This window comes from Hypanus sabinus, chromosome 4 (genome assembly GCF_030144855.1).
Source record: "Hypanus sabinus isolate sHypSab1 chromosome 4, sHypSab1.hap1, whole genome shotgun sequence".
NCBI classification, from domain to species: Eukaryota; Metazoa; Chordata; class Chondrichthyes; order Myliobatiformes; family Dasyatidae; genus Hypanus; species Hypanus sabinus.
Window position 1 is genome coordinate 154,042,797 of NC_082709.1, and position 14,187 is coordinate 154,056,983.

Consider the following 14,187-nt stretch of genomic DNA (forward strand, 5'->3'; position numbering starts at 1 on the left):
TTTGATTCTCTCAATGCACTTACGTAATGCTTGTGTGTCAATTGAGTGGCCACTGTAAGTAATGCTTGGTAAGAATTTACACTTGCCACATCGTGCTCTGAGCCCATAATCTTCTAGTCTTATTCACACTGTATTCAGATTCTAAAGCTGTTTCTTATTATCCTTACTGGTAACAATGATATCGTCCAGGTAACACCGAGTGCCCAGACAGCCTTGCAGCACCTGGTCCATAGCTTTCTGCCAAAGTGCAAGTGCAGATGCTACTACAAAAATAAGTCTATCATTGCAATAAAGCCCTTTGTGAGTGTTTACAGAGACAAACATGTTGGACACTTCTTCCATCTCGGTCTGTAGGTAGGCACAGCTAAGTCCACTTTGCCAAAGTGTTTTCCTGCAGAAAGTTTTGCAAAGATATCCCCTATCCTGGGCAGAGGGTATTGATCTACTCTCAGTACTGGGTTGATGGTGACATTAAAATCACCACAGATCCTGACAGCCCCATTCTTCCTAGCTACTGGGACCACTGCCATTGCCTATGGGCTCCACTCAACCTTGGAAAGAATTCCGACAGCCTCCATGCAATATAGCTCATTGGCCACTTTATCAGGGATGGTATAAAATTTTACCTTTGATGTGTTTTGAGTTTTCCAATACCATCCTTGAACACTACTGTGACACCATCCAGTACCTTTCTTAGTTTGCCTTTAGTCGACTCTTTTACAAGGGATGGGACATACAAATGGTGAATGGATTTGCAATCAAATTTTATTTGCCTCAGCCAATCACATCCTCACAATACTGGCTTTCCTGTCTTTACCACGTACAAGCCCAATGTGGCTTGTTGATTTTTGTATTTCACTTTTACAAACGTCATTCCCACAGAAGCTATATTTTCCCCAGTATAAGTTCTTAGTCAAATATCAGCAGGATTCAGTTCAATATCATTGAAACGACATTCAAACTCATTTTGTGGAATGACTGAAACAGCCGAGCCAGTGATTCAATTCCATTTTGATTAATTTGCCGTTCACATCCAGTGTAAGCCATATTGCTTGCTGACTGTAAGTTTTCAGTTTTTAAATCTCTAGGCTACCCAGTACTGTGTCACTCTCATCATTATCAGATTTTTCATCAACAGCATGCAGATTGGTGCTCCTTTTTGAAACTGCAACTTGACTTTTTATCTTTTTCTCTCCTCTGTGCAGGCCATTTATTTTTGTCAGTCCAACATGCTCGTTGTATGTGTTCTACTCTGTTGCATTTTCTGCATGTTTCACCTTTAAATTTGCATTGGTCTGATGTACATGGGCTCCTGCCATAAGAGTAATGCAATTTGTTCAGCCAGGCTGGTTTCTGTTTAGATGTTGCAATTTTCACTTCAGTTCCTGTCTGCAACTCAATTGCATCTCTGTCAGCTGTTTCCATTGATACAGCTATTTCAAGTGCTCTTTTAAGTGTGTTGTGTTTCAGTTAGTAGATATTTCTGAATGCTTTCTTATCAGATTCCACAAACTAAACAGTCTCTCAGTGCATCATTAAGGCCATCACTGACCTGATGATGCTCAGACAATCTCTTCAATTCAGTCAAGAACACTGAAATGGACTCCCCTTCCTTTAGATTCCACTTATGAAATCTAAAGAGTTCTGCAATCAACAATGGGTTTGGTTGTAAATGTTTCTGCATTAATTTCATGCTATCAGCAAAGCTCATTTCAGCTGGTTTGGTTGGAGCAGTCGTACCCGAAAGAAAACTGTATGATTTTCCATCCAATGTACTCAGCAAAACAAGTACATGTTTCATTTGCTTTAAAATACTGATCAATCTGCTCTGTACACTTAGTCCAGTTATCTCTTATGCAATTGAACATGTCTATCTTTCCAATGTAGCCAGCTATTTCTGTTTTTAAAAACAAATATTTATGATTATTATCACCCCGTACTCACTGTTTAAGAACACACACATGTATACATTTTCTGCCCTTGTTTTTGAATTTGACTGTGTCTTTCCTTCTGAAGAACATACTTGAAGGTCTCGCTGTGCTTCTACAGGTAGGTAGTCATCACAGGTTCATCTTAAAACTTCCTCGTCACCACTGTTATGTTTTGTAACTCAAAAATATAAAGCTAATTGGAAGCAAAAAGATGGGAACCCAGAAGGATGTGTCTTAATTTTCATATTTACTTTAAGTGAGGTCTGCACATATGACATGGTGGCATGATGATGTATGCCATTCACATACTTTTATATATAACCCATAATGAAATTTTTAAATGAACAAGAGTCCTTAATCAAATAATATATTTACAGCACTGCTCAAATATTACTGAAATATTAAATACATAACACCGCCCATGAGTTGCTTGAGAATTGCTGCAAGCAGACGTGGGCTACTTTGTACCCCAAGAAAATTGAAAACATTGAGAAGCAATTGAACTGAAAACATTGAAACATAATTGACTGTCCCCATTGTCTGGCCACTTGAGGGAGGGAAAGTCATTGGCGAAGCAGCTGAAGATGTTTGCGCCTAAGACATTGCCCTGAGGAATTCATGTAGTGATATCCTGGAAATATATTGATTGACCTCCAACAAGCACTATTTATCGATTTATCTATTTAGTTATTTATCTGTTCATTTGTTCACATGCTTGTTTATTTATTATGTGCACACACTGAAACATACAGCAAAATGTGTCATTTATGTTAACAGCCAACACAACCCTGAGGGAAGCCCGCAAATGTTTGCACATGTTCCAGCACCAATATAACATGTGCATAACGTTCTCAGAACAACACAACAAAACAACAACAGCAAAGCAAGCAGGATTCCTTCCTCTGCCCCATCCACATACCCTCCCATTAACACACACACACAAACACCTGCGCAAGGGAACAATATCCGCAACCCTCCAATCCTCCGGAGTCTCTCCTGTCCCAATTGATGATGCAAAGATCATTGCCAGAGGCTCAACAGTCTCCCCCCTCACCTCCCACAGTAGCCTGGGGTATATTTCATCCAGTCCCAATGACTTATCCAACATGATGCTTTGTAAAAGCTCCAATGCATCCTCTTTCCTAAAGTCTACATGCTCAAGCTTTACAGTCCATTATAAGTCATCCCTACAATCGCCAGGGTCCTCTTAAATAGTGAATACTGAAGCAAAGTATTCAATAAGTACCTCCGCTATCTCCTCCGATTCCATACACACTTTTCCACTGTCACACTTGTTTGGTCCTATTCTCTCACGTCTTATCCTCTTGCTCTTCACATACTTGTAGAATGCCTTGGGGTTTTCCTTAATTCTGCTCACCAAGGCCTTCTCATGGCCCCTTCTGGCTTTCCTAATTTCATTCTTAAGCTCTTTCCTGCTAGCCTTATAATTTTCTAGATCTCTGTCATTACCTAGTTTTTTGAACCTTTCATAAGCTTTTCTTTTCTTCTTGGCTAGATTTTCTACAGCCTTTGTACACCATGTTTCCTGTACCCTCCCATCCTTTCCCTGTAGGAGAATAAAAGAGATTTTTTTTAAATTCTGAAAACTTCACGTGAGTTGTAGAATCCTTGAAAATGAGTTCAGATTTGAGATGAATGAAGTTATCCACAATGGTTCAGGAGCCTGATAGTTGAAGGGGAATAGCTCTTCCTGAACATGGTGGTGTGGGATCAAAAGCTCCTCTACTTCCTTCCCAACGGTAACAGCAAGAAGGGAGCATGAGCTGGATGTTGGAGGTCTTTGATGATTTCTTCTTGTAGGTGTGCACAAAGGTGGGAGAGCTTTGCCTGTGATGGACTGGGCTGTGTCCACTATTTTTTGTGATTTTAGAAAATATTGTTTTTATGTCAACGGTAGTCACCTTCATCTCAAACCTGGTGTTCAAATCAGTAACCCACGTTTGCACCTAGAGTGGGATCCGGAATCCAGAATGGGCATGCAGGGTAAGAGCCACTGGATAGCACTGTTGACAACTGTCCGATAAGTAGTAAGCTGAATTGAATTTATGCTGCTTATTGTAAACAGGGCATAATTTCTGTAGCTGTAGTAGACCAGGTAATGTAGATGCACAACTAGTTCTGGAGCATAGGACTTCAGTACTACAACTAGGATGTTGCCCATTCCCATAAAATTAATGTCCTCTCTGCCATTTCATAACGCCAGTCAGTTCAGATTGGCAACAACATCTCCTCCACAATCACCATCAGACCAGATGCACTACAAGGCTGTGTCCTTACCCCCCTGCTCTAGTCGCTTTATACCCATGACTGTGAGGTTAAACACAGACCAATGTCATATTTAAGTTTGTTGATGGCGTCCCTGTCATTCGCCGAATCAAAGGAGGTGCAAAAACAGCTTATTGGAGGGAGATTGAAAATCTGGCTGAGTGGTGCCACAACAACAACCTGGCACTCAAGGTCAGCAGGACCAAGGAGCTGATTATTGCCTATAGGAGGAGGAGGCCAGAGGTCCATAAGTCTGCTCTCCTCAGGAGAATCGAGGTGGGGAGGGTCAGCAACTTTAAATTCCGCAATGTTATAATTTCAGAGGACCTGTCCTGGGCCCAGCCTACAAGTGCAATTACACAGAAAGCACAGCAGCACCTCTACTTCTTACGGAGTTTGCGAAGAGTCAGCATGACATCTAAAACTTTGACAAACTTACAAAGATGTGTGGTGGACAATATATTGACTGGCCGTATCACAGCCTAGTATGGAAACACTAATGCCCTTGGACGGAAAATAGTGGATATGGCCCAGTTCATCGTGGGTGAAGCTTTGCCCCACTATTGAGCACAGCTACATGGAGCATTGTCACAGGGAAGCAGTACCCCCACCGCCTGAATCACCACTACCATCAGGAAAAAGGTACAGGAGCCTCAGGACTCATGCCAACAGTTTCAGGAACAGTTGTTACTGAAAATCAGACTCTTGAACCAAAGGGAATTACTTCACTCAAATTCACTTGCACTTGCCCCATCACTGAAATGTTCCCACAACCTATCAACTCACTTTCAAGGACTTTTCATCTCACGTACTCAATATTTATTGTTTATTTATGTATTATTACTGTTTCTTTTTTAGTATTTGCGCAGGTTGTTGAATTTTACACACTGGTTGAACACTCAAGTTGGTGCGGTCTTTCATTGATTTTATTATGGTTATTCTATTATGGATTTATTGAGTATGCGCACAAGAGAAGAAAATTAATCTTAAGGTTGTATATATTGACAGAAATGTACTTCAATAATAAAATTACTTTGAACTATATATATGTATAGATATTTTATTTATATATATAAATATCTATACATATACATTCATGAGTATTCATGTATGGTTGAATAACAATTAAACTTGCACTTGGTTCAGCACATAAATCCATTACAAAGAAAGCATGGCAGCACCTCTATTTTCTTAGGGGTTTGCGAAGATTCAGCATGACATCTAAGACTTTGACCAACTTCGATAGATGTGCGGTGGAAAATATATTGAATTCTTTCATCATGACCTGATATGGAAGCACCAATGCCATTGAATGGAAAAACCTAAAAAAAGTAGTGGATATGGTCCAGTCCATCATGGAAAAGCTCTCCCCACCACTGAGCACATTCACATGGAGTACTGTTGCAGGAAAGCAGCATCCATCATCTGGGGCTCCACCATCCAGCCCATGCTCTCTTCTCACTGCTGCCATCAGGAAGAAGGTACAGGAGCCTCAGTGCCCTCACCACCAGGTTCAGGAACAGTTGTTACCACTCCACTATCAGGCTCTTGAACCAGAGGAGATAACTTCACTCAACTTCACTCACCTCCACCCTTAACTATTCCCACAACCGGTGGACCTACTTTCAAGGACTCTTCATTTCATGTTCTTCATATTTATTGCTTATCAGTCTATCTATCTATCTGCCTATCTATCTATCTATCTATCTATCTGCCTATCTATTTATTTATTTATTTGTTAGTTATTTTTGTATTGGCACAGTTTGTTGCATTTTGCATATTGGTTGTTTGTCCATCTTGAGCGCAGTCTTTCATTGATCTTCTTGTATCTCTTTGCACTTATTGTGAATGTCCACATTAAAACAAATCTCAGGGTTGTATATGGTGACATATAGTTACATCGATATTAAATTTACTTAAAACTTTGAATATCATGTAGAATGAAATGAATTTGTTCAGGGCTCCCTCATGCGACGAAGGGCATCTCAAGAGTAAGCTGAGATAGCTCATGTAATTGGAACTTCAGACTGAATGTATAGTCTTTAGTACTCATGTACAAACTGGGGAATCTCTTAGAGCTGTCTGCCACGGTTCTAATTGTTATTGTGGGATTACCTGGTTCTGTCTGTCATATGCTTTTTTTCACTGTTTAGCAAGCATATGTAGGTACCAGGTTAGCACAGCGTTTTTGGTATCAAGGTAGAGAGATGAACAAGCCAGTCCACAGGGTTATAGGTTGTGATGACGATGATCCACTAGTTCTGAGATTCAAGATCTTCTCTGTCTCCCCCACTGTATATGTTTGTGCAACAAGACATGATGGAGACCGTTCTTGTTGTGAGGATTAATCAGTGTAGCTGTAAGACTTGCTCAGTGTTATTATGGACAGAACCATAAGCAGTGTAACTTCTTCCAGTGTCATTATGGACAGGACCACCTGCCACAGGTAGGTTGGTGAGGTCAATTAGATCTGATCTTTGTCAGTTCACCCACTATCTGGTGATGATCCAATCTGGCTGCTATGTCCTTCAGAATCTGGCAGCTCAATCAAAAGCTACATTTGATGCCATGACGTAAATGTCCCCATCTGTGGGATATTCCATGCCCTTTCTTGTGCCCACTACTGATTTTGTCAAATGGTACTGCTACTAATGTTTTAAGCAAGTATTGAATTAACTTCAAATTTGCCATCATGAGGAACTCATCAAAATAATCCTCTTAAATGTCTTATAGATGTATGCTAAATGTAAGCTCGGATCTTGCATTTCCAAATTACATTTTTAATTTTTTTACTGTTTATTTAAAGGAAAAATCCATAAATAATAATCAATAATAAATTTGCTCTAGCATGCCCTCAAATTCTGATGCCAAATGAGAAAATGATAATAAGAAATTTGGTCACAGGTGTTATCCTCTTCTCGGGTTTAATTATCCAAGCTGATGGTCTGTATGGTGGGGAAAATAAATCCACATTCTATGCTCATGCTGGACTGGCCATTAGACCATCTGCCTGTGGGGGCATTCTCTGATTAAAACAATAATCCTTGAAGTCATCAAATCAAAGTCACCTCTCTCTCAATAACAGAAAATTTACTCCTGTTTATGGAATTTCAGTTTGGAGTCAATGGAAAAGAAAAGTTTGCATGCTATACAACTGGTGCACAGTCTGAAACCAGTAGTTTTTTTTTATTTCTTTTATTCTGACAGCAAAGCTATGCCTCTCTTCTATCCCTAACAAGTTCATCATTTTCAATTACCCAGAAAAATGACTTCTCCAGCTGTGAAAGCAGTTTCTTCATGTGTAACTTGGTAAATTGAAAGTTGTGGTATTGAAGTTGTGTTGTTGTGCCTGTTTTAGTTGAATGCTTTTTTTTGTGTCTACCTTCCATAAAGAATATGAATATGAAAACACAATGGGTAGACAATGTATGACACAAAAGTTCCTGATAATGATCCTGAAGTCATGCCACTACCTTACTAGGTTAAACAGTATAATTCCTCGATGGATCTTCAGGAATGTCATATCATCTTGGAGGAGTGAGTAAGAATACCAAGGCCAAGATGGTAGCCGCATCAAAATTCCTAATCCATGCAACTGTTTAAAATTTGCATTTCATATAAACATTATTTGAATGGTTAGGCTGTGTCCAGTGAGCACCATCAACATAAAAAATGTGTTCTCCACAGTAGGGCCGTTAAGCCTTTTTATTCCCATTCTGCACAGTAGGGCTGTTAAGCCTGTTTATTAGCTATATATTTCTAGTTTCATTACTGAAACCACTCTGATTTTGAAAGCGCTGTGTGGTTATTTACACAGGGGTAGTGGGTGGGTAAATGGGAAGCACATATTCAAGTTGAATGCCCTTGTGTGTCATAAGAAAACTGCACTTTCAATACCATCATCAAAAATGGTCATTCTGCCCAACTAAGTTGGAAATCTCTGGGTGATTTTTGGAGATTTAGAAACCTTCAGAGCTTCACAAAGGCTGCTTTACAATGAAAATAACAATGCAGCAAAACACCATTAACATTAGCATTTTCATTGAAAGTGCCTTTTTAGTCTATTCAAAGTAATCTTCTATACACATTATTACAGGCCTACAATGAACACTATTCTATACAAGGTCTGGCTTGTTAAAAAGAGGCAAAAGCAAGTTAGATAGCTACTGAATGCACAACATTTACTTCCATTGGATAACATTCACCTTACATTTTTTTGTGTGTAAGCCATTGATTCTGAATGACACATTCATTTTATAAAAAATATATTTCTATTTTTGCTGTCAAATTTGATTCATGAAAGAGACTGCATTTATTTCCGTTCTACAGAATTGCAACACAAGCAAAAAAAATGTAATAAACTAAATATATGAATAATTTTGTTTCACAAATGGTATTTTTCTTGGAGATGTAATGTATTATGTGATCTCAGGTAATCTTAGAATGACTGCAGGCAGAACCACAATTTAGCCATTAATAACATTCAGTCCCAAGTGCGAAAGACTTAATGTTTGTGTCCTGTCTGAAGTCAAGGACAGGATAGTGACCTCCCCACACCCTACAGGCATAACCTGTAGTGTCTCCTCACCTAAATAGACCTTTGGGAACAAAACCTAACAAATTGCCTTAATTATTGGTCAGATGTTGCACAGGCATGACAAATGTTCCAACATTCGATCCTATAAACACTGGGGATTAAAATATGCAGTGATTTCACAAAATGTCCCATACAAACCTAAAAATATAATTCCAAAATATGACCAACTAGATTCTGAATTTTACTGTTTTTTCCACATTTGGATTTTCCTATTCAAATATTCAACTCTAGAACAGTATTGATTATAATCATAAATTCATATGCTTTGAATATTTACTCTGTTTACTCCTGGCAGGCATTAGCCGAGCAGGATTTTTTGTCCATACTGACGAGACAGTCAGCACAAACTCATGGGCAAATGTGTCCTTGGGCACCTCTTACCCTTAGCACCTTAAACAGAAGTGCAGGAAAATTGATAATTTCCCATCTACATGCGAACAAGTCCTGGACTTTCAAACAAATGATTGATGATGATTTTACTATCATGCTGAACTTCTGCTGGTATCTTACTGCTGAATGGCTCTGGTCATTGAACATGTGCAAACAGAACCTAGCACAGAGAGAGCAATGCCATTCCTTTCACTGACAAAGTCATTATTAAGTCATTTACTGATTTTTGAACTCGTGATTTTGCTTAAATGTTCAATTGTTTTTAAAATGGGTTACAATTTAATTCTAAATGTTAATAATTAAGATGTTTAAAAATTTTTTTTGTATGTTTCTGAATCGCAGATGAGAAGTTGGAAGGGCTGACACAATCTTCAGTCCATCTCATTGCAAAACCTTGTCACCTTTGTGGTGAATAAAACAAGTACTGTCTTTTACCATTTGAAATCTGTTCTGCCAATTTCTTTCATTGTTCTCCAAAGTGCATCAAGTTCCACGCTTAATCTGCCCTTTCAAATACTGGAGCTGCAATCACTGTTCATTTCATTCACTCTAATTGATCAGGAAATCCAAAAATGATGTGGAAATGCAGTAGCACAATTACAGGACAGGCATCCAAAGGTCTGCTTATTGACCCGGACACCCAAGATTAAATCCCATCATAGTTGTTGGGGATTTTAGATACAAGTGCAACGTTATACTAACAGTAATGAAAAGCCTAAATTGTCACAAATTCCCATTTGATTTACAAATGCTGTGAAAGAAATGGCAGTTCTATCTAGGTCTGGAGTGGAGCTTGAAAAACAGTCTCCATGAAAAAGAGGTAACATCTAGCAGAGCGTTCATTGTCGGAGTGGTAAGGCTTTGGTTTGACAGGCTTTGGCAAGAACAGGCAAGGTAAGAAGGTAAGTTAAATTCTTATTTCTTTTTCACACTTAACTCTTGAAAGAAAAGGAGGTATGTCTGCAGAGCCAGTTTTCTATTCTGGAGCAAACACGAGGAAATCTGCGGTTGCTGGAAATTCAAACAACACACACAAAATGCTGGTGGAACACAGCAGGCCAGGCAGCATCTATAAGGAGAAGCGCTGTCGACATTTCGGGCCAAGACCCTTCGTCAGGACTAACCAAAAGGAAAGATAGTAAGAGATTTGAAAGTAGTGGGGGGAGGGGGAAATGCAAAATGATAGGAGAAGACCGGAGGAGGTGGGATGAAGCTGAGAGCTGGAAAGGTGATTGGCGAAAGTGATACAGAGCTGGAGAAGGGAAAGGATCATGGGATGGGAGGCCTCAGGAGAAAGAAAGGGGGAGGGGGAGGACCCGAGGGAGATGAAGAACAGGCAGAGTGATGGGCAGAGAGAGAGAAAAAAAAAACAAACTACTAAATATGTCAGGGATGGGGTAAGAAGGGGAGGAAGGGCATTAACGGAAGTTAGAGACGTCAATATTCATGCCATCAGGTTGGAGGCTACCCAGCCGGTATATAAGGTGTTGTTCCTCCAACCTGAGTGTGGCTTCATCTTGACAGTAGAGGAGGCCATGGATAGACATATCAGAATGGGAATGGGACGTGGAATTAAAATGTGTGGCCACTGGGAGATCCTGCTTTCTCTGGCGGACCGAGCGTAGGTGTTCAGTGAAACAGTCTCCCAGTCTGCGTCGGGTCTCACCAATATATAAAAGGCCACACCGGGAGCACCGGACACAGTATACCACACCAGCCGACTCACAGGTGAAGTGTCGCCTCACCTGGAAGGACTGTCTGGGGCCCTGAATCAGTCTTCACTGTGGAAGACAACAGTAGTCAGTGAGTGTCAGGGAGCAGGAGTGAGTGCCATTGCTATTTCAAAGGAAACAGTGCCAGGCAAACTGAAAGATCTTAAGGTGGATGTCACCTGGACCAGATGGACTACATTTCAGAGTCCAGAGAGAGGCTGCTGAAGAGATAACGGATGAATTGGTCATAATCTTTCAAGAATCACTTGATTCTGGCATGGTCCCAGAGGACTGGAAGATTGCAAATGTCACTCCACTCTTTAAGAAGGGAGGAAGGCAAAAGAAAGGAAATTATAAGCCCGTTAGTGGTTGGGAAAGAGTTGGATGAGGTTTTGGGGTACTTGGAGATGAATGTTAAAATAAGTCAAAGTCAGCATGGTTTCAGCACAGGGAAATCTTACCTGACAAATCTATTAGAGTTCTTCGAGGAAGTAACAAGCAAGGACAAAGACGTGGCAGTGGATGTCATTTGCTTGGATTTTCAGAAGGCATTTGATAAGCTGCCAGACATGAGGCTGCTTAACAAGATAAAAGCCCATGGCGATACAGGAAAGATACCGACATGGATAGTGGAATGGCTGTCAGGCAGGAGGCAGCGTGTGGGAATGAAGAGAGCATTTTCCGGTTGGCTGCCAGCGACTAGTGGTGTTCCTCAGGGGTCAATATTGGGACCATTACTTTTCACATTGTTTGTCAATGCTGCAGACTATTATCTAAATGGGGAGAAAATTCAAATATCAGAGGTACAGGGGGACTTAGGGGTCCTCATGCAAGACTACCAGACTCCCAATTTATAGGTTGAGTCTGGTAAAGAAGACAAATGCAATGTTGGCATTCATTTCAAAGGGAATCAAATACAATAACAAAGAGATGTTGCTGAGCCTTTACAAGACATCAGTCAGGCTGCACTCGGAGTATTGTCAACCGTTTTGGGCCCCATGTCTCAGAAAGGATGTGCTGTCATTAGAGAGAGTTCATGAGGATGATTCTAGAAATGAAGGGGTTAAGATATGAGGAGCATTTGGCAGCTTTGGGCCTGTACTCACTGGAATTCAGAAGAGTGCGGGGAGATCTCATTTAAACTTACCAAACGGTGAAAGGATTAGATAAGGTGGATGTCAAGTGGGGGTGGGGGTGTCAAGAACTAGAGGGCTTGGTCTCAAAATTGAGGGGTGACCCTTTAGAACAGAGGTAAGGAATTCTTTTACCCAAAGAGAAGTGAATCTGTGGACTGCTCTGCCACTGACTGCGGTGGAGACCAAGTCCGTGGAGATACTTAAAGCAAAAAATGGATCATTTTCTGATTGGTCACGGCATCAAAGGATATGGCAGGAAGGCAGGAGAATGGGATTGAATGGGATCCTGGATCAGCCATGATGGAATGGTGGGCTGATTGGTCTAATTCTGCTCCTATGTCTCCTGGTTTTAAATGAGCTGTCTTTTGCTGAGTTGGCCTACATGTTGTGTTCTTTATATGTACTGTGGGTTACTAAGAACAAACCATATTCTGGAAGAATTAAAATTAGAAATTTTATTTACAACAGCACCAGCAACCATGTTGTTAACACAGAAGTTTCTAGATCATTTCTGCATGTGCTCCGAACTCTGTCCAATCATGTTCTTACACGTGACACATGATATCACCACACATGTGACTGTAGAACTAGGAATGTTACATTCACAGTTTATGACCAATTGGTGAATTCTGACATTGCCAATGGTGCCCACGCTCCATTAAAAACCACCTTCACCACAGTGCACTTACATCTTGGTTTCCAGGGTGCTACCCTGCTTGCTAGCAACCCCTTAAAACTTTAGAATTTGTTTTAGCACCAGGAAAGATCCTTTAAAACTGTTGCAAAATTATTAAAGTTTCTAGATAAACTGACTGTCAATCCTTTCTTTTCCAATTCTCTGGGGAGATTTTTAATTTTCTGCTTGAGAAACCCACTTACAGTTATTTAATGAATGTACCTGTAAACAGCATAATATCTTTATTCAATGGTGCATTTATTTTACAGTATGCTCTTCTTGATTGATATCAGCTGAATAAGAAAATCTCTCATACAACAGCCAAATATGGGAGAAAAGACAGATTCATTGCAGACAAGCAGTATTCAGATAAGCAGAAGACACAGCATAGAAACAATTGAAGGGAAGGTAGGTTATGTCTATGATTCTACATTACATAATATTCATCAAAACTTGGTTTTGCTTTGTGAAGTGTCTTAACATATTTATTATCTGTAAGTTGCAAAATAAGAAAGTCAGATTCTTGAAGAACATTGTGCTTTTACTTCCACAATGTTCCACTTAAAAGACATGATGATAACTCATCATTATACCAATACGCATGTACTCATACTACTGTCTTGAAGGGAAATTATATTCAAGAGAAACATACACCGATCATATCCGTCAGCTTATAAACATACAATGAATGTGAGTGAGTAAAAGGAAATAAGGAATTCTATCATTAAAAGAAATGGGCTATGTGAACACTGTACCCTGCTCTGCAAACAATTAAATATCTGCAGATCTTTCACATCTAATCTTACTTCTAGTCTCTTCACCATATCTACCAATTCCCTTCTATCCAAAGTATATAAGATAGAAGATTCAAAACATTCACACGCATCCAAATAAATAATAATTTCTCCTAATTTCAGTCTCAAATGACCATTCAGTTGTTCTCGAACCATGACACCAAATGGCAGACATTATAGCCAGGAATAATACCCTCTCAACATAACCCAATTAACATTCCTTCCTGAATTAACATTAGTTAGCACAGACTGCTTGCCATATATGACTACTGAACCCACAGTGCAACTGTAATTACATCACAAAGTAATGTTATAAGAAGCATATCAAAGGGATTTTTGAAAGAAATTGTAAACTATATATTGTTTCAATCATTTGCAAAAGCACATCACTAAATCTTGTATCATTGTCTTGTTACAACAAAAGTGATGAATAATTCTTATCCACCCACAAACAAGAAAAGAACATTGCCAACCTTTTGCTCATGAAGTAACTAAAATCACTGTGATATGAAATAAGAAATACTACAGCACAATAATATTGCATGAAACTATGCTCAACTGGTTTCTACTATGTTCATACCTGGACACAATAAGGTATACTGCAACTTTAGACATAACTGTAAGGATATGAAATGACAACTCACTTCTGATTTTCTGAAGGACAA